The sequence below is a fragment of the Squalius cephalus genome (genome assembly GCF_949319135.1).
Source record: "Squalius cephalus genome assembly, chromosome: 22".
Classification (NCBI taxonomy): domain Eukaryota; kingdom Metazoa; phylum Chordata; class Actinopteri; order Cypriniformes; family Leuciscidae; genus Squalius; species Squalius cephalus.
The window spans coordinates 12,105,915-12,127,004 of NC_137143.1; the positions used below are offsets into that span (position 1 = coordinate 12,105,915).

At 38.7% G+C, this 21,090-nt stretch overlaps 1 protein-coding gene across 1 annotated transcript in view; it reads right to left on the reverse strand.

The window, feature by feature from the left end:
* LOC307150354 (calcium/calmodulin-dependent protein kinase type IV) overlaps positions 1–21,090 on the reverse strand; it is a 265,657-nt gene that overhangs the window by 226,684 nt on the left and 17,883 nt on the right. The window lies entirely within an intron of this gene.

The window sequence follows — 21,090 nt, forward strand, 5'->3', positions numbered from 1 at the left end:
TTACATTCCTTTTTTTTTTTTTTTTTGTAGAAGATTTGTGTTATGCTTACTCCTGGATTATTTACCAGGGGACCTATTTCCTTGATTTCCTTTGAATGCAGTAATGGCATTAGCAAAGGACTGTAAGGAAAATAACTTTTCTAAGAAGGACATCTATACTCCATCTCACAAACCTTAAACAGGACTGATCTCATCCTCAAGAAACTGGCATTTGATGTCTCACATACCAACCATTATCTCATTCTCCAAAATCCTCTTATGATATACTACGGTTGCTATTTGGGATAGTTTGCTTTGTTAGATGAATATATTTTTTAAAAGAGTTTTGGTCTTTTGGCTGTTTTTAATTTTTCTTTGTTTAATTCTTGCAATTCATTTATATCCTTCCCTGGGTATTTTGCAGATATGATCCCCCCTCATATTTTCTGTAACTCATTGGTTCTAGGCAGCCGGAACAGTTATACATTTTTTGTCGCCACAACGAAGGGTTTATCTGTCACGGCTTGGGTTTTGTTTTTTGTCATTGTCATGTTTCTGTGTCTTGTGATTCCCTGTTTGTCATGTGATCCTGCCATGTGTCTTGTCATTGGTTAATCGTCTGATCATTGTTCACAGGTGTTCCTTGTCTTGTAATTAGTCTATGTAGCCCTCATGTTTGGCCTGTGTCCTGGTCGAGTATTGTTTGTTCTGTGTACCAGATCCGGTTTCTTGTTTTTTAGTCTTGGTTTTGTGTTCCTGTTTTAGTTTAGAGTTTTCCATGCCTGGTCATGCTTTTGTTTTGTGTTTGTTTTATGTTGGATAATTAAATTTGCGTTTGGGTCCTCATCTCAACTTGCCTCCAGTGAATTCGTTACATTACCACACACAATGCATCCTCAGCATGATGACAATGATCACTGTTTTGTGAAAGTGTTATATTAACCTCGTGGGGTCAGCGGTTGCGCCGGCGATACCAGCACGCTTTTTTTCTTATCAGTGCAAAAGAGACTCAAATACTCTGATTTTGATCTTACATATAACTGTTATACATCATTCGATCCTGTTAAGTGTCTTTTTTTTTGTGTGTATACTCAATAAAAGCAATGTGTTGTGCTTTTTGCCAAATAAAAAATAAATAAACATGATGCGATTTCTATCTTCTCTCTGTTAGTGAAGTCCATTCTGAAATGCATCCGCAAATGAACTAACTCAGCGAATACTCAGTCAAACAGGCATACAGACACACAGGCATGAAGCTTGAATTCTCTTCTTTTAAATTATTTATTTTTTATATAAATTATTTATTCTCAGTTTATGTAATCTGTATGAAAAGAGAGATGTCAGTCGATCTCATTACAGCTCATTAAGTGTTAATGTGACCACACCCATGGAGAGCGCGTGCTATTCAAGCGCAAATGATCTGAGGTGATCCATGCAAACGTGTCAACACCCACATCAGCTGGATAAAACACACCGCAAGTTTCAGACTCATGTACTTTACGACGCTGTGAGGAATAATACTATCTTAATAATAATCCTGGAAAAATTACCTCAGAAGTGCTGGTAGTTTAATTTTGATGAGCAACGGATCCAGCTGAGGAATAGGTAAGTTCTATATTTGCTTTGTTCTAATCGCAATATGGAATAGTGTCTTTAAACCGCAAAAAACTGTTTAAATATGAACACGCGTTTCTGTGTGTGAATGAATGAACACGCTGTTGTGTAGTGACTACAGCTCGCACAAAGACTGTTTAAATATGAATCGCGTTTTTGTGTGTGAATGAATAGCTTTACCAAACTATATTGCTATACTGAGATGAGTGAAAATCGACTGAAATATGTTGAAAAAAAAGTCTTTGTTTAAGTGTCATGATATTCAGCTGACACTTGATGATGAACTCAAAGTCTCTTTTATTTAACATATGCAGTTGTCGAACAAAACTCACAGTGCTCTCTCTCTATCACTCGTCTGTCTATATTCCCACCCCTGTCGCCTAGCAACCCAGGACCTGCAGCTAACAGCCAATCACAAACTGATACACATATCACCACATCTCCCCTCTTTAAAGTTCTACTGCCCCCTCATTATTATTATTTCCTTGAACAAAGAAAAAAAACAGATTATTTATAAAATAATCATGTACGATAGAACAATTTAGACTATTTATCACAGCCAATCTCTTTGACAACCTATCAATAAACAGAACATGTTATAGTATTCATTAATTTGCATTTTCCTCTTGTACTACACTTACAGTATGCTATAAGAATTAGTATGCAAGGAAACTCTTTACATCAGCATGGTAATTACTTAGCCCGACACATAATCCTGAAACTTTGCAGGCTGTTTTACTTCTCTACCAGCAAGGGTTCTTTTGCAGCTGGGTGTACGTGTGTGTTGTGTGATGGGAGGTGAGGTTCTAGACCCCTTCATAGAGGTTGTGGATAAATCAGTCTCTAGAGAGGGTCCATCAGTTAAGTCACTGTATCCCTGTACAATCTGCCTGTCAGATGTTTCTGGTGTTTCTGGCATCTCAGGAACACTCTGGATATGTCTCCGGTTCCGACGAGAGATTGTACCTTCCTTTGTTTGTACAATATATGACCTGGGTTCCGGGGCTTTTCTGACGACAGTTGCTGATGTTTTCCATCCTTTTTCTCCATCCAACTTGACTTTCACACTTTGTTCTGGATGTAAGTCGGGTAAACTACAGGCTGAGTAGCGTCGGTTGTAGAAGTACTGGTAAGCCTGCTTGGTTTTTTTATCCTTCAATCTGACTTGTTTATGGTCAATTGGACTTGGTAACAGGTTCTTTGGCAGCGTCGGAACTGTTGTTCTGATCTGGCGTCCGATCATAAGTTGAGCTGGGCTCAGTCCAGTAGCACTGATAGGTGTAGAACGGTAGCTCATAAGAGCTAGCTGTGGATCTGAGCATCCGCTTTGCAATAGCAACACTTCTTTCGGCGGCACCATTAGCCTGCGGGTAATGAGGGCTGGAAGTAGTGTGAGTGAAATTGTATGTCGTTTTAAACTCTGAGAACTCAGTGGCCGTGAACTGAGTAGCATTGTCAGTCAAAAGCTCATATGGGATCCCCCATCGAACAAACATGTTTTTCAGATGTGTGATTACCTGCTGGCTTGTGATGGCTTGTAGTTGGGATATCTCAATATCACGAGAATAATAGTCCACGACTATTAGGTATTTCTTGCCATTTAGTTCACAGATGTCAGCCGCTATCTTTTGCCATGGACCGCTGGGAAGGGGTGTAACCATCAGAGGCTCTCTCTTTTGTGTAGGCTTGTTGACTTGGCAAAACTCACACGTCTCGACTATTTTTGTGATATTCTTGCCAATACCAGGCCACCATACCGACATGTTAGCTCTTTCCCTACATTTAGTAAGACCTTGATGGCCTAAGTGAAGCTGATGTAACACGTCATGTCTCTGTGAACCTGAAATCACTATTCTGTCCTTATACAACAAAAGTCCATCAACTTCAGAGAGATGAGCTCTGACAGTGTGAAACTCGTGGAGTGAGTGTGACAGTTGAGACATCTGACTGGGCCAGCCTTGGTGAATGTACTTACAAACTGACTGAAGATCTAAATCATCTTGCGTGGCTTTCCTTATGGCACTTAACCTGTCTTCACTTATAGGCATAGTAGACAGTACTGCCTGTACAAACGCCTTGACGTTATCCTCTGTGTCAGACTCACCCTGATGCGTCAACGGGTTTCGTGACAGAGTGCCGGCCACCACGAGCTGCTTTGACATTAAATTTCATCAGGCGCATTAGTAATCGTTGACATCTTATGGGAGCTTTGTCAATGTTGTATGTGTTTATCAAGGGCACAAGAGGCTTATGGTCAGTCTGAAGTTCAAATTTGTCCATACCTTGTAGGTATCGTGAGAAACGCTCACATGCCCACACTCCAGCCAGGCACTCCTTCTCGATTTGTGAGTAGCGGCGCTCTGTCTCTGTTAATGTCCTTGAACAGAAAGCGATGGGACGTAGTCCGTTCTCATGCTCCTGCAGCAGGGCAGCTCCGAGGCCATAGCTGCTTGCGTCCGCACTGACCACTGTGGTTCTGTTGGCATCATAGAATGCTAGTGCTGGTGCCGTAGTCAACAAGCTTTTGACCTTATTGAACGCCTGCGTCTGAGCCTCACCCCAAATCCATTCTGTGTCACTTTTCAGTAGCTCAGTCATCGGATGAAGAATTGAAGAAAGAGCAGGAACGAATTTGCCCAGATAATTAATCATCCCTAATACCTGTCGCAGTTCAGTCAGATTCTTAGGGCTGGGAAGCTCAGTTATGGCCGTCACTTTATTTGTATCAGGTCGGATTCCTTCCCTTCCGACGACATGTCCAAAGTACTGAATTTCAGATTTTCCGAAGAATATGTCATGATATTCTCTTATCTTTATGCAACTTTAGACCAGATTCTCTGATGGTCTTTAAAACTGCCTTGAGGTTCTGATCATGTTCCTCCTTGTCTCTGCCGAACACCAGTATATCGTCCATCACAGCTGCAGTGCCGGCATGGTCTTTAAGAAGAGTACTCATTTCTCTCTGAAATATCTCCGGGGCCGAAGTGATTCCGAAGGGTAGTCTCTGAAAACAGAAGCGGCCCACGGGCGTGATGAAGGTGGTGAGTTTCCTGCAGCTTGGGTCTAATGGTATCTGCCAAAACCCACTAGAAGCATCTAATGTTGAGAATACACATGCACCGGACAGTTGTGGTGCGATGTCCTCAAGAGTGGGCAGAATAAATCTTTCACGCTTTACTGCTTCGTTTAATTTCTTAAGATCACCACAAATTCTCACTTTACCGTTCTTCTTCACCACCGGCACCATAGGAGCACACCAGTCTGTTGCTTCCGTGACTTCTGTTATAATCCCAGACCTGAGCATTCGCTGTAGCTCCTCTTCCACTTTTGGCAGTAACGGAAAAGGAACTCGACGAGGGGTAGAAAGGCTGTATGGTTTGGCATCATGTCTGAGCTCAATTTTGATTGGTTCACAGTTTAAAAGTCCAAAGTCTCCAAAAACATCATCCTCCGTACTAATGAAGTCAACCCAGCTCACCAGTTTCATTTCACAGGCAGTGTTTCGACTAAGGAGATTATTAGTATATGGACCTTTAACGACATATGTCCAAAAACTGACTTTTTGTCCCTTACGCTCTGTACAGACTAAGAATCTGCCGATACAGTCCAGTTTGCCACCCGGACTCCTGATGTCTGCCAGTGTTTTAGTAAGTTGTGGGCGACTAGGTAGATTCAGAAATGTTTGCTCAGACATGACTGTGATATCAGCACCAGTATCTATCTTGAACGTTACTGTAGTGCCATTCATTGGGAGGTTCACATGCCACTCATCCTCGTTAGCACTATCAGAAACAGAACCCAGAAACCACGTGTTGTTTGATTCGACCTCGTGTCTGTCACTGGTCACTTTTCTAACAGTCTTGTTTTACAAGCAATCTCGAAATGACTTGTTTTATTACACTTACGGCATTGTTTCCCCCGGGCGGGACAAGCCCCACGGTCGTGTACACGTGCACATCTTGAACAGGCCACATTGCTACTCGTATCGTCTCTTTGTTTCATGTCTGAATTCCTGTATTTACCTCCTGCATGTTTCTTGAATAGTTTTGTGTGCTTAAACTTGTGCCCCACTTCACTTACATCACATGCACTTCGCATATCAGCACTTTGCATTTTAATCAGTTCTGACTGGCGAGCGATCTGTATGGCCTTCTCGAGCGTCAAATCTGGCTCTAGCTGCAGCTTTTCAGACACGTCGCTATCCGCTATTCCAATCACGATGTGATCGCGAATCTGCTCATCTTTAGTGGCCGCAAAATCACAAAACTCTGCCAGCTCATATAGACTCCTGACAAATGCTTCCACACTTTCACCACCTCGTTGATTTCGTTTATGGAAACAAGCGCGGTCATGAATCAAATTGCGTTTGGGCACGAAATGTTCATCAAACTTTTTAACTACTGAATTGAAGTACTGATTTTCATCCTCGTCAGAAAAAGAAAATGTGCTGAATATAGGTTCCGCCTGTTTGCCCATTGCATACAGTAATGAATTCACCTGCACATCACCATCTTCCTTGTCGAGTTTCGTTGCAATCCTGAACCGCGCGAAGCGCTGCCTCCATGCCGGCCAACTTGCTGGCTGTGCGAAATCAAAGGCTTCAGGGGCGTTAAACTTCGACATTTTCCCTCAGTTCTCCTTCACTGATCAGAGGAGTGCGTGAAGATCTTTTAATTCTGACACCATGTCATGATATTCAGCTGACACTTGATGATGAACTCAAAGTCTCTTTTATTTAACATATGCAGTTGTCGAACAAAACTCACAGTGCTCTCTCTCTATCACTCGTCTGTCTATATTCCCACCCCTGTCGCCTAGCAACCCAGGACCTGCAGCTAACAGCCAATCACAAACTGATACACATATCACCACAATAAGCAACGTATTAAACTGCAAATTAATATTTATATGCCCTAATATATCATAAAAACGATAGGCCTATGTTACAGATGAAATATGAAAGACAACATTTCGTTGACTAGTTTTGGATAGTTTATAAAGATTATATTATTTTTACTGTAAAATACTGCCACATCAAATTAGCTTATGTTTGCCAATTTCTGCTCATATGTTAAATATATATATATATATAGGCTATTATGTTTTGTCAAAAATAAAGTCATCAACTAAGATGTTATTAGTGTTTGTTCCAATGTAGGCTATATTCAAACTAATGAATCCTTAACTTTGAAATATGTATGATAAAATGTATATTTTAGTTTTTACAAAGAAATATTACACTTTTATTTACAAGGTAGATGTAAACAAAATCTTAAAAGGTCAATATAAGCTTTCTCTTTAAAATATTTTTATTGTGTTATATGTATATGTATATTGTTATATATATTTAGTTATTTATTTATTTTGTCCTTGCATTCTTTCTTGTGGCTCAGTGATGCACCTGAATGAAAGGCTAATTATGCAGCTCACGAATCACGCCCCCACGCAAATTGCCTTTCCAAACAAAAAGTGTCTTACAAAATTTAAATCAATGTATTGTTTTATGTGAATGATTAGGCAGGGTGATTTTCAGATCATTTTGAAGCAAAAACACTAGGCGACAACATCCATTATTCAAAAGTCTTGTGGACACATATTTAGTATGTGTTTTGTGGCCTTATTTAAGAAACTTTAATTTTTAGTTTTTTCAATAACCATGCATAAATATTATTCTCTCAAAAATACAAACATGTACATACATGTTGCTCACATATTACGGTAGCCCTGTTTGTGCTAAATAGAGTGTAATTACACCTTTGCCATTGATATGTTTATAAGCAACTGAAAAAAGCACAAATGTCAGGGCATGTCAAAACATCTCAAGGACCCCAAAAACACCTCAGACCCCAGAGGGTTCAATCTAAATTGTGAATCTTTTTATTTATTTAATTTTATATACAATATGTGGTTTTCATATGATCAAATATCAAATGAGGTTTTGACGATTTCAACATCTCTAGTCGAGCTGTGATATAAACAAAAGGCTACTGGCTATTTAAAAAGGGGGATGAGCCACTCAATATGTCCCGCCCTGTCTTCCTGTTTCAGTGGAAATTACGTCAATACATTGAATAATGCAGGGTAATAAAGATTTCGAGGCACTTCAGTGGGACTTTAAATATTAGGCCAAATAATTTAGGAAATTATAAACAAAGCTAGATTTTTACATTTTTTAAAGAAAATGTGATTGCAAAATCACCAATCTAATACTAAGTTGTTTGCTAGGTTGCTGCTTTTTGTGTTTTCTAAGGTGTTTTAAGTGGATTTAGTAGATTGCTATGCAGTTGTTAGGGTGTTCTGTGGTTTCTGGATTGCCAAATCAAAATGAGATTTTTTTTGGGTTAGCTGAGCTACTGAAAAAAACAAAAAGGTCCTGGTCAACACAGGTCAGAGACAGATACAAATACTTCTCTAAATTGTCATATATGCACATACATACATCTTATGTCACAATCAAGCACTAGAGATTATGCCATAGACAATGTGTATTAAACAGCTACGACCTGCACACACAAACATTCTACACATAAATCAGCCCATGTGGCCTCCGCATTGTTGCTTCATTGTCAGATTGCTGAGCTGTTATGTAACAACTCCACATTCCTCTTGCTCAGGGAGATTAAAAGCTGAGGGAAAGAAAGTGCAATATTTTTTTGTTTTTGTTTTTTTCTGAGAAGATTATTTTTCACTTGCAGCTCTGCACATACATCCACTTACTCTACCGTCCGCTTTTGAGTGACGACAAGACTGACCCACATCTCTCCACTGTCAGCCCATCGCTGGACATGTGTTCAGCCACACCAACACATTCACAATAATCCGCTGGCTGAGAATGCATTAAAGCAACTGCTGTCCCACATGACACGTATCATTATATCATGCTTTTTTTATCATAGTATTTGCATTATTTGCATTAACATCACATTAAAGGCACCATATTATACACCTTTTGTAATATTTTGTTTCTCTGAAGTCTTGTAATGTTGCTTCAACAACAGTCATGATTATGTTTTACACAACATTTACACAACTACTCTCTGATACTCAGACATAAACTTTTTTTATACAGTTTTATACCTTTCAAGACTCCTAACTTAGAGCCCAAAATGAACACTCGCCAAGCGCCAAATGTATTAACATAAGTGACATGGCATCTGACGCACAGAAGCCAATGGCACATGTCGCTATGGTTACTGGCACATCCAGTGGCAAATCTGGTTTTCAATGGCATGGCATGTGTCAGTGGACAGTGGCATGTGTTCCTTAAATCTTGTGATGTGCAAGTGGATAATGGCATGTGCCACTGGCATTATCGTGGAACACTGATACTGTGTCGCGGAACATGTCGCCACATATTGTGACACCTCCAGTAGTGACTGACAGATGATATAAAACAGCTAAACTGATTAATTGTGACACAAAATCCTAAATAAATAGTCAATATTAGTGATATTTAAATTAAACAATTAAACGTATATTGTAAAAAAGAAAGTACATTTTACTTACATTTTTAAGTACAATCAACTTGGCTGTATAAGTCTTTTCAACTTATATTACATTAAACTGACTTTTAAAAAATGAGTTGAAAAAAGTAATCACAGTCTGATACTGATAAAAAATAAACTACTGATAATGAACAGTTTTATTACTTATGTGGCTTCTTAGTTGCTTAGTTGGGGACAGTAAATTTAACATTTAATTTAATATTCAACAATAATATTGATCTGCCTGCTTTTTTACTCCAAAGATAATATGTTGAATATTGATATTTGAAATGATTTAAAACATGAAAAGATATTTTAAATGTGAAATTAAAACCACCAGTAGATGGCAGCAAGTCACTGTTAATGAGTGAGTCATTGAGATTCAAACAATTCATTCAAACGGCTGATTCATTCAGGAACGAAGCATTGTCTTGTGCTGTGTTCGAAATCACCCCCTTATACCCTCATTCATCAGTTGTACAGTCGTTATTGCGGTGCACTGTGGGTTTGAATGAGTGCACTCAATAACGTCCACTATGGCTTCGGACACCACTACAAATGACTGTCCCCTCAAAAAGTGCCCTATTTAACCCTCTGGGGTCGACAAACGCGCCGCCGCGGTTTGCTGGATTTTTTTAACATAGCAGCAAAATAGACTTAAAATACTCCGTCATTTATGGTCATACAGACTTAAGAAATATGAAAAAATAAACAAGGTATGATTTCTGCCTCTCCATCTCCGTGAACTTTTTTTCTGGAGCACGTCTCTAAAGGCATAAGCAATATATCTTTATAAAAAATTTAGTTTCTACGTTTAAATTATGTAATTCAAAATGAAAACAAATATTCTCTGTTTATGTAATCTGTATGAAAAGAGAGAGATGTCAGTCGTTCTCATGGTAAATCATTATCTGCTAATGTGAACGCGCGCTAATTGAAACGCAAATGATCTGAGGCAATCCATGCAAACCTGTCAACGCCCACAACAGGTCTATAAAACACATCAAGTTTAATCCGATTTGTGTACTTTACGTCGTCTTGCGATATGAATGTTTAGATGATTTCGTTGACTAGTTTTGGATAGTTTATAAAGTTTTTACTGTAAAATAGACTACTGCCACATCAAATAAGCTTTTGTTCGCCAATTTCTGCTCATATGTTAAATAATGGGAAGTTTTGTCAAAAAGTACTGTAGGTATATTGAATTATCCACTAACATGTTATTATAGTGTTTGTTCCCATGTATATTCAAACTAATGAATCCTTAACTTTGAAATACGTATGATAAAATGTATGCTTTTACAAAGAAAGATTACACTTGAAATATTGTTAAAATTGCAATTGTTGATTTACATGTGAAAACTTTAATAAAATAGCAAAAAAAAAATAATATTTACAAGGCAGATGTAAACAAAATCTTAATAGGTCGATATGAGCTTTCTCCTTAAATGAATGATTATTGTGTTTTATTAGTGACAAATTTGGGGAGAGGATAAATATTCCAAAACTTTCTGAAAATACAGTATGAGAATTTGCATGCATGCATACAAAATTTTTTTCAAGATGTTTCCAACTCTAACTTTGAACCAATTCTGTAGAATGGCCGATATAGCCTATTTGAACAGTGATTGTTTCCATGTATGACTGTGTACTCAAAATATGCTTTTGACTTTCATTTATATTTGGATTATATTGTTAACTATATTCTAAATAAATTAAAAGCAATTTATGTGTATATATTAGTGCTGTCAAACGATTAAAATATTTAATCGCGATTAATCGCATTAATGTCATTGTTAACTCGCGATTAATCGCAATTAATCGCACATTTTTATCTATTCTAAATGTCTCTTGATTTCTTTTTGTCCCATTATTTTTTCTCATTTTAATGCTCTTATCAACATGGAAAAGTGGATCGGCTTGCTTTGAGCAAATGTTTCTTTTTGAAATCAACATTGGCATACTGTAGTGTTCAATTTCACACTAACATTCTCACTTGGAGCAAATAATCTCTCACACAATGTAACACTGTCCATCAATAAAAGGGTGAAAGAAATACTGACGAGGTCCTAATATTGACGAGGGGGTGGAGAATTCGCATCAGCGAATCAGTGTGCTTGGCCATCAAGTAGTAGGCTATTTCAGACTGGACGTGCTGCAATGATAGCTCAGTTCACAATGACAAAACACACACAGATCACTTTGGTCTTGTCAACTGAAACATTTTGGCCACTTTTTTAAAATTAAACTTTCCATTCAGAATCTTATTGGCATCCATTTCGGTGTCTCGCGCTCATCATTCATCCACTCAAAACATAATGTTAAAGGGGGTCGCACACTGGACGAGAAGCGAAGCGCAGCGCCTCGTATTTAAAATTCGAACACATTATTCTCTATGAGTGTACACACACCTTTTATTGCTGGCCATAAACTGAGAAAGTACGCGTCCGATGTGCGATACAAGTTGTCCATACGCGGCTTCTCGTCCACTCTTTGGCCGGCTCGCAAGCCCAAACAAGTGTGTGCGGTGTGCCTGTTGTTTTGTTTCCGGTCTAGCTAGATCCGGTGGTGTTGTACTAATGTTACTAGTTGTTGCAAAAGCATGTCAAAAAAAAAAAAAAAAAAAAAAAAAAACTACAAAGTTTGCTAGGCGTTAATCGCGCGATAAAAAAATTTACGCCGTTAAAATGGGTTTGCGTTAACGCCGTTAATAACGCGTTTAACTGACAGCCCTAGTATATATATACGCTCACCTAAAGGATTATTAGGAACACCATACTAATACTGTGTTTGACCCCCTTTCACCTTCAGAACTGCCTTAATTCTACGTGGCATTGATTCAACAAGGTGCTGAAAGCATTCTTTAGAAATGTTGGCCCATATTGATAGGATAGCATTTTGCAGTTGATGGAGATTTGTGGGATGCACATCCAGGGCACGAAGCTCCCGTTCCACCACATCCCAAAGATGCTCTATTGGGTTGAGATCTGGTGACTGTGGGGGCCATTTTAGTACAGTGAACTCATTGTCATGTTCAAGAAACCAATTTGAAATGATTCGAGCTTTGTGACATGGTGCATTATCCTGCTGGAAGTAGCCATCAGAGGATGGGTACATGGTGGTCATAAAGGGATGGACATGGTCAGAAACAATGCTCAGGTAGGCCGTGGCATTTAAACGATGCCCAATTGGCACTAAGGGGCCTAAAGTGTGCCAAGAAAACATCCCCCACACCATTACACCACCACCACCAGCCTGCACAGTGGTAACAAGGCATGATGGATCCATGTTCTCATTCTGTTTACGCCAAATTCTGACTCTACCATCTGAATGTCTCAACAGAAATCGAGACTCATCAGACCAGGCAACATTTTTCCAGTCTTCAACTGTCCAATTTTGGTGAGCTCATGCAAATTGTAGCCTCTTTTTCCTATTTGTAGTGGAAATAACTCGTAATGTAGTGCCGAATAACTCCCGCGACTCAGAGTGTTGCGATCTTCACAATTTTATCAGGATTTCATTGGATATAAGCATGCTGTTTCCTTTTACTACATTCTATTCACTGTTGGTCTATGCTATAACTGGATCCTGTGGAACACTGGAATCAAGATTGTGGAACTCCAACATGATAAGGTACTCACATTCTGAGCTTTATTCATTGGATCATCATCTGCCTCCCAGCGCCTGTATTATTAAAACCTTGCGATCATTCAAACTTTTGCATCGGCCAAGAAATTTGCATCGTGGCTCCCGCCGATGTTTCTATCCTTCACCTGCTGGAATAAATGTACTTCACTCCTCATTTAGGCGTTCAAGACTTCCTAACTCTCGTGGCATCTGTTCATCTAACTTACATTTTCCTCAGAAAACGTTGCAGAATCGCGTAAAGAACGCAAGTTCTAAAATTAGACTCGCTCAATTAAATGTGCGTTCAATGAACAAGAAAGCCGCACTGCTTCACGATATAATATTGGATAGAAAACTTGATTTTCTCTGTCTCTGTGAGACATGGCAGCAACCAAATGACTTTTACAATCTTAATTTAGCCAAACCACCTGGATTCACGTACATTGACAGACCTAGACTCACTGGTAAAGGTGGTGGTCTTGCTATTCTATACAGATCTGATTTGTCTATTGCAGAAGTAACAATACCTGCTGTGTCATCTTTTGAATGTCTGACTATCAAAGTTAACAGCACTTCACCAGTACTAGTTGTTTTAATCTATCGCCCCCCTAAGGCTGATGCGAGGTTCTTTTCTGAACTTGCAGAATTATTGACTCTGCTAATTCCTATTTGTCCAGACATGCTGCTAATAGGGGACCTGAATATTCATGTTGACAATCCAAACTGTTCCTCTGCAGCTGCCTTCCTGCATGTGTTAGAGTGTTTTAACTTCGTTCAACATGTTGACTTTTCAACTCATAAATCGGGACATACATTGGACCTGTTATGTTCTGTGGGTATTGGTATAGATCAGCTTTCAAAGGATGAAGTTAATTTTAGTGATCATAAATTACTGACAAGTGAATTTACCATCTCTGACTCTCTGCAGTCTTCTAAACAGCGTGTCATATCCTTTAGAAATATTAAGAATATTGACCCTGAGAGGATTTCTAACCTTGTTGCGGAGCTACCTGTGATTGGCTCTATTGACTGTTACAACTCTGCACTTTCCTCAATTCTTAATGTTGTTGCACCAGTGAAAGAACGAGTTGTATCTTTTTCCAAGTCGTCTCCCTGGTACACAAATGATCTGCGTGCACTTAAAGCTGAAGGAAGGAAGATTGAGCGGTTGTATAAAAAATCAGGCCTCACCGTTCACAAATTAATGTTTGAACAACACCAGCAGCAGTATCATCTTGCTTTGAAGACTAGCAGAGAGGCATATTACTCTCATGTTATCAATAAAGGTGCTGCTAATCCTAGAACGTTATTTAAGACAATTGATAGCCTTCTCAAATCTCAAAAGAAAACTGTCTGCCCTTCTGATGAGATGTGTAATAATTTTAACAAATCTTTTACAGAGAAAGTTCAGAGTATTTATAGCTCCATCTCCTTTGACTCTCCTTTGCTGACTAGTGAGTCTTACTCAAAAAACTCACCTTCTACTGCCCTTTCGAACTTTACTACTGTCAATGTAGACAATGCTTTTAAATTGATCATGACTATGAGTTCATCCACGTGCTTTCTTGACCCCTTGCCTACTGAGGTTCTAAAAAAGTGTTTATCACATGTCTGCCCTTCCATCACTGTAATTATTAACAACTCCTTAGCCACTGGCCAGGTTCCTCCGGCCCTTAAGGTGGCCGCTATCACACCTGTTCTAAAAAAAAACTGGCTGTGATGTTCAAAATTTAGCTAACTACAGGCCTATTGCGAACCTGCCCTTTGTGGCAAAGGTTCTTGAACGAGTTATTGTTGGTCAGTTACGGCAATATCTGTCCAATAACAACTTATTGGAACCGTTTCAGTCTGGTTTCAGATCTGGACACAGCACTGAGACTGCACTTGTAAGGGTCACCAACGACCTACTTGTTTCTGCTGACACTGGTGCTTGCAGTATTCTAGTCCTGCTAGACATTAGCGCAGCTTTTGACACTATATGTCATGTTATCCTTCTTAACAGGTTGCGTGTGTTGTTAGGCATCTCTGGTGTTGTGCTCAAATGGTTTGAGTCCTATTTAGCAGACCGTTTTCAGTATGTTTGCATGGGGAAACATAAATCTGAGGCCACATTAGTTCAGCAGGGTGTCCCGCAGGGGTCAGTGCTTGGGCCGACTTTGTTCAGCATATATATGCTCCCACTTGGTGACATTATCAGAAAATACGGTCTGAGGTTTCATTGTTACGCTGATGACACGCAGATCTATGTTAACGCTCTCCCTGATCCTAATCTTGCAATCACAGCTCTGAGTGCATGTATGGAAGAAATTAAGTTATGGATGCATGCCAATTATCTTAAACTTAATGAATCAAAAACAGAATTTCTACTTGTTGGTATGCCGACAGCCTTGCACAAGTTTAACTGTCAACATCTGATCACTGATTCTGATTTACTGGCCCCAGCATCACAGGTGCGAAATTTAGGTGTTATTTTTGATTCACAATTGTCTTTTGATGCCCATATCAAATTGGTTTCAAAATCAGCTTTTTTTCATCTAAAAAATATTGCAAGAATTCGACCTTTTATATCCCTGCCAGATGCGGAAAAGCTTATTCATGCATTTATCACGTCGAGACTGGATTACTGTAATGCACTATACTCTGGTCTCCCTGATAAACATATTAAGAAATTACAGTATATCCAAAACTCGGCCGCACGTGTAATAACACACACAACTGTTCAGCAGCATATTTCCCCTGTTCTTTATGAACTCCATTGGCTTCCAGTAACGGTACGTATCAATTTTAAAATCTTGATTTTAACATATAAAGCCATTCATGGGATAGCACCGGAATACCTTTGTGATCTAGTTGTTCCTTACATTCCAAATTGTTCTCTCCGCTCGTCTGACTCTTATGCTCTACAGCAGCCCACATTCAAATTAAAGTCGATGGGTGGTCGCTCCTTTACGGTTACCGCCCCGCGGTTGTGGAATAAACTTCCATTTGCGATAAAAAATTCCCCAACTCTGGACTGCTTTAAGAGGTCTCTGAAGACCCATCTTTTTAAAAATGCTTATTGTCTTTGAAGTGTATCTTATTTAGATTTTTTTTTTTTTTGTCTGATTTTTCTGTTTTTAATTTATTGTTTAAATTTCTTATATTATGTTTACTATACTGTGTAGCGTTTTGGGTTGGAGAAAAGCGCATTATAAATAAAATGCATCATCATCATCGTCATCATCATCAAATGAGTGGTACCCGGTGGGGTCTTCTGCTGTTGTAGCCCATCCGCCTCAAGGTTGTGCGTGTTGTGGCTTCGCAAATGCTTTGCTGCATACCTCGGTTGTAACGAGTGGTTATTTCAGTCAAAGTTGCTCTTCTATCAGCTTGAATCATTCGGCCCATTCTCCTCTGACCTCTAGCATCAACAAGGCATTTTCGCCCATAGGACTGCCACATACTGGATGTTTTTCCCTTTTCACACCATTCTTTGTAAACCCTAGAAATGGTTGTGCATGAAAATCCCAGTAACTGAGCAGATTGTGAAATACTCAGACCGGCCCGTCTGGCACCAACAACCATGCCATGCTCAAAATTGCTTAAATCACCTTTATTTCTCATTCTGACATTCAGTTTGGAGTTCAGGAGATTGTCTTGACCAGGACCACACCCCTAAATGCATTGAAGCAACTGCCATGTGATTGGTTGATTAGATAATTGCATTAATGAGAAATTGAACAGGTGTTCCTAATAATCCTTTAGGTGAGTGTATATATATATATATATATAGTCTTTTGTCCTCACATTTTATAGTTCCCTCTCAGTGACATACCTGACTGAAAGGCTCATTATGCAGCTCATTATGCGGGTCATTGTCTTCTCAGGTGTGAATCACAGCATTATTTATGATCATTCACACCCCCACGCATATTGACTTTCTAAAAAAAAATGTGTCTTACAAAATTTAAACCAATGCATTGTTTTATGTAGGCAGGATGATTTTCACATAATTTTGAAGAAAAAACTCTAGGCGACAACATCCATTAGTCAAAAGTCTTGTGGACACATATTTATTATGTGTTTTGTATTATGTGTTTTGTAGACACAATTTGTAGCAGTAAATGATGAGATGTCTCATCGATCACAAGTTCAGTATGGCGTACCACAAGGCTCAGTACTAGGACCGCTGCTGTTCACTCTGTACATGCTACCCTTAGGAGATATCATTAGGAAACATGGCATTAGCTTTCACTGTTATGCCGATGATACTCAGCTCTATATTTCTTCAAAACCTAACGAAACTTATCAATTCACAAAATTAACGGAATGCATAGCGGATATAAAAAATTGGATGACTTGTAATTTCCTACTTCTGAATTCTGAAAAAACAGAGTTTCTAATTATTGGACAAAAAACTTCCTCACGTAATAATCTAGAATACTGTCTAACACTTGATGGCTGCTCTGTTAAGTCTTCGTCGTCGGTTAGGAACCTGGGTGTGCTCTTTGATACCAATCTTTCATTTGAAAGTCACGTGTCTAGTATCTGTAAAACTGCATTTTTCCATCTTAAAAATATATCTAAATTACGCCATATGCTCTCATTGACAAATGCGGAACAATTGGTTCATGCGTTCATGACCTCAAGGCTAGTTTATTGTAATGCTCTACTGGGTGGTTGCCCTGCACGCTTAATAAACAAACTACAGCTGGTTCAAAACGCAGCAGCTCGAGTTCTTACCAGAACCAGGAAGTATGACCATATTAGCCCAGTTCTGTCAAAACTGCATTGGCTCCCTATTAAACATCGCATCAATTTTAAAATATTGCTGATTACTTACAAAGCACTGAATGGTTTAGCTCCGCAGTACTTGAGCGAGCTCTTAACGCATTATAGTCCGTCACGTCTATTACGATCTCAAAATTCCGGCCAGTTGATAATACCTAGAATATCAAAATCGACTGCTGGCGGTAGATCCTTTTCCTATTTAGCACCAAAACTCTGCAACAGACTTCCTACCATTGTCCGGGAAGCAGACACACTCTGTCAGTTCAAAGCCAGATTAAAGACACATCTCTTTGACCTAGCTTTCACATAATACATTATAGACTTCTATAATTTAATGTTAGGCTGCATATAGTAGGTCAGCCGGAACCGGGAACACTTCCCAAAAATCCTGATGTACTCGTTACATCATGAGAAGAATGGCATCTACGCTAATTTTAGTGTCTGTGTTTATCCCGAGGTTTTCCTGCAGCCTGCCGGATCCAGGCCGTATCCAGATCTGACGAAGGACCTTCGCCTGGACCGATGACAACGCAGTGCTGAAGTGCCAACTAGTCTCTCCCTATGGAGGATCCCACTACCACTCTACAGATAAGGCGTTGTCGGGAAAATTCGTTTCGCGTTCCTACCCCAAAGCAACAAATAAAATAAAATTCCTTATCAAAATTTATAAGGAAAGACAAGTATTTTGTTTAGGCTTGGCTTGTAGGGAATTCCAAACCTGCGTATATTCAAACGCACATAACTATAGAACCCATTCTAAATGCGCATGTGAACGCCATCAGCGTTTCTCACAGGTTTGCGTTTAAAGTCTGTGTAGAGGGAATGGTGTCGTCTTAGCGGCCCCTAATTTAATAACAAATGATCATTGCGATGGAAGCAAATCAATTAAAACTAACTTTAGATGGAAATAACTTAACTCTGCTGTAAAGCCGAAACAATCTCTGTTGCCTTAAATTATACGCTTATCTCTGTAAAGCTGCTTTGAGACAATCTACATTGTTAAAAGCGCTATATAAATGAAGATGACTTGACTTGACTTGACTTGTTTTGTGGCCTTATTTCAGAAACTTTCATTTTTAGTTTTTTTCAATAACCATGCATAAACATTGTTCTCTCAAAAATACAAACATGTACATACATGTTGCTCACATATTATGGTAGCCCTGTTTGTGCTGAATAGAGTGTAATGACACCTTTGCCATTAAAATGTTTATAAGCAACTGAAAAAGCACAAATGTCAGGACATGTCAAAACATCTCAAGGACCCCAAAAACACCTTAGACCCCTAAGGGTTAAGGGTATAAGGGGACGATTTCGGACACAGCCTTAATCCATCTTAGTCATAACTGATTCGTTCAAAAAGCTGATTCATTCAGTTAGGAAACACTGCCTTGTGTTGCTCAGAGACTCAATTACAGTGCTGTGGCTTTGTTGTGGACTATTTTCGTTGGCTTCTTGTTTATTAAACTTGTATAAAATCAATATCGCATGTCTTATGCTGATATCTGGAGAAAAACTGCACTCTTCCTGAGATATTTATTAACTACGTTAAATGATATAAATGAGACTAAATCACACAGTGAAAGCGGGCACTCTAAATGTACAGTAAATGCTAGTCTAATCTACAAGACTACATAGAGTAATGTATGCATGCACTCTTTGAGTGTGTGTGAGGGATATACTCGATAATGTCAGATCGCACATCGTTAAAACAACAATTACGATATTATCGCAGGTGATATATATCGCACACCCCATTCTCTTAGGACTCTGTAATGTTGTGAAACATCATATTCATGTGGCAGCAGTGGTGATGAGAGAACATGCTTGAGAAACTCTTTAGAGAGGAGAAATCAATCTACATATAAAATATTGGACACAAATTATTGGTCACTTTCTAAATAATAAAAGTATAGCGTATCTACTAATAATTATATACTGTATAAAAAAATGTTTTTTTTACTGATGCAAATATGTTAGAAACGATGCATTGCGATACAAATGCCAACTTTTATCCAATATCGATGCATCACATCATTAACTTTTATGCCAATGCACCGATCCAAGTAGCCAGGCTACAGACAAGTGTCCAATTCTGACTTGCGACGTCACTACACGCATTCTACCAGCACGGTTCGTCACGGTTAGACAACCGTACAGAGAATTCTGGGCAGAGAACGGTTCGTAATTGTTCTGTGCCGTACCAGGCTTAAGTGGGAACATAACTGAAACCGTTCCTTACTGTTCTTAGAACTGTTCACTGTTTCCACTGATGGTGGAATATCACGCTAGTGTCAGTGTTCCACGATAATGTCAGTGGCACATGTCACAAGTTTAAGTGACACAGGCAACTTTCCACTGACATATGGCAATGAAGACCGGATGTGCCAATAAGCATAGCAACATTGGCGAGTATATGAAACGGTGTCCCTCGCCAGTTGGCCAGTAACATTTTTATGAATTCTTACAATGCATGAATGTGAGCAAACGTGAACAAATGTGAACGACGCTCAGAACAGTTGACGGGCCAGTGCAGTATCGTCATGAAAGTTTAAACCTTGACAATTGAAATATTCAAGCGCAAGAAGACGTGAAAGGGAGCTAATTTAACGTACTCAGTGGAATGTTTTGTGTGCGCAAACATCCGAAGCGCTCCCAGAACAGAAAGCCGCATCTCATACAGGGCGCAAATATTAAACTGAGCTCTATTTCACGTCTTCTTGCACTTAAACAGACAAGTTCACACAAAATTATGTAAAAAAATACAGAGAATACTAGTAAACATAGTAGGTTATGTCTTAAGTGAACGTAAACAGTTAAGAAAGTAAACAAATGTATATTAGATCCATGCATTAGCTCTTGAAGTGACAGCAGCCTAATAATTCTGATGTTGTCTGTGTTTTAAATGTTAATCAAACAACAAAGGACAAAGAAAAATTTACTCACTGCACTTGACTGAATAACTTTTACAATTATTATTAATTAATAATTGCAGTGTATTGATGTTTAATTTAAAGTGAAGACTATGCAGAGTTATTTTACATTTGCTTACTTTATTAAATTTCTGTACCTGAAAACTACCGTTAGACCTACCTGAAAAACCTGAAAAGCACTGCTTATTTAATTTTTATTTTTGTTATATTGTATTTATTTGTGCTTTTGCTTGATATTTGATTATTTGTTCTTATTTTATTACTGACTTTTTACTTGTCTTTAATAATGTTTTAAGTTTATATTAGTTGGGCTAGTAGTTTTAGCTGTGGTCTTGAAATTGGAATAGAGAATTGTGAATCTTCACTGTTATCTGTTTTTTTTTTGTTTTTTTTTTTCATGGCCGGTACATGGTTTCATGGCCGGTACATTTTCTTAAGTTTATCGGCCATTGACAAGTGTTGCAAAAAGTTAGTTTAGGCAATTGACAGCATACTGTATGTAGCATAATGTGGATTACCACAAAAAGGATTTTGATGCATCAATTTTATCTTAAAAGAAAAGCAGAAATCAAATCAAGGGTACATGAGGCACTTTTAATGAAATGTAAAAGCAGAATGGTGAAACTTATAATTTTATAAAAGCACTTGCATTACCTTTTCTGAGTATTATTTGAGCCATAACG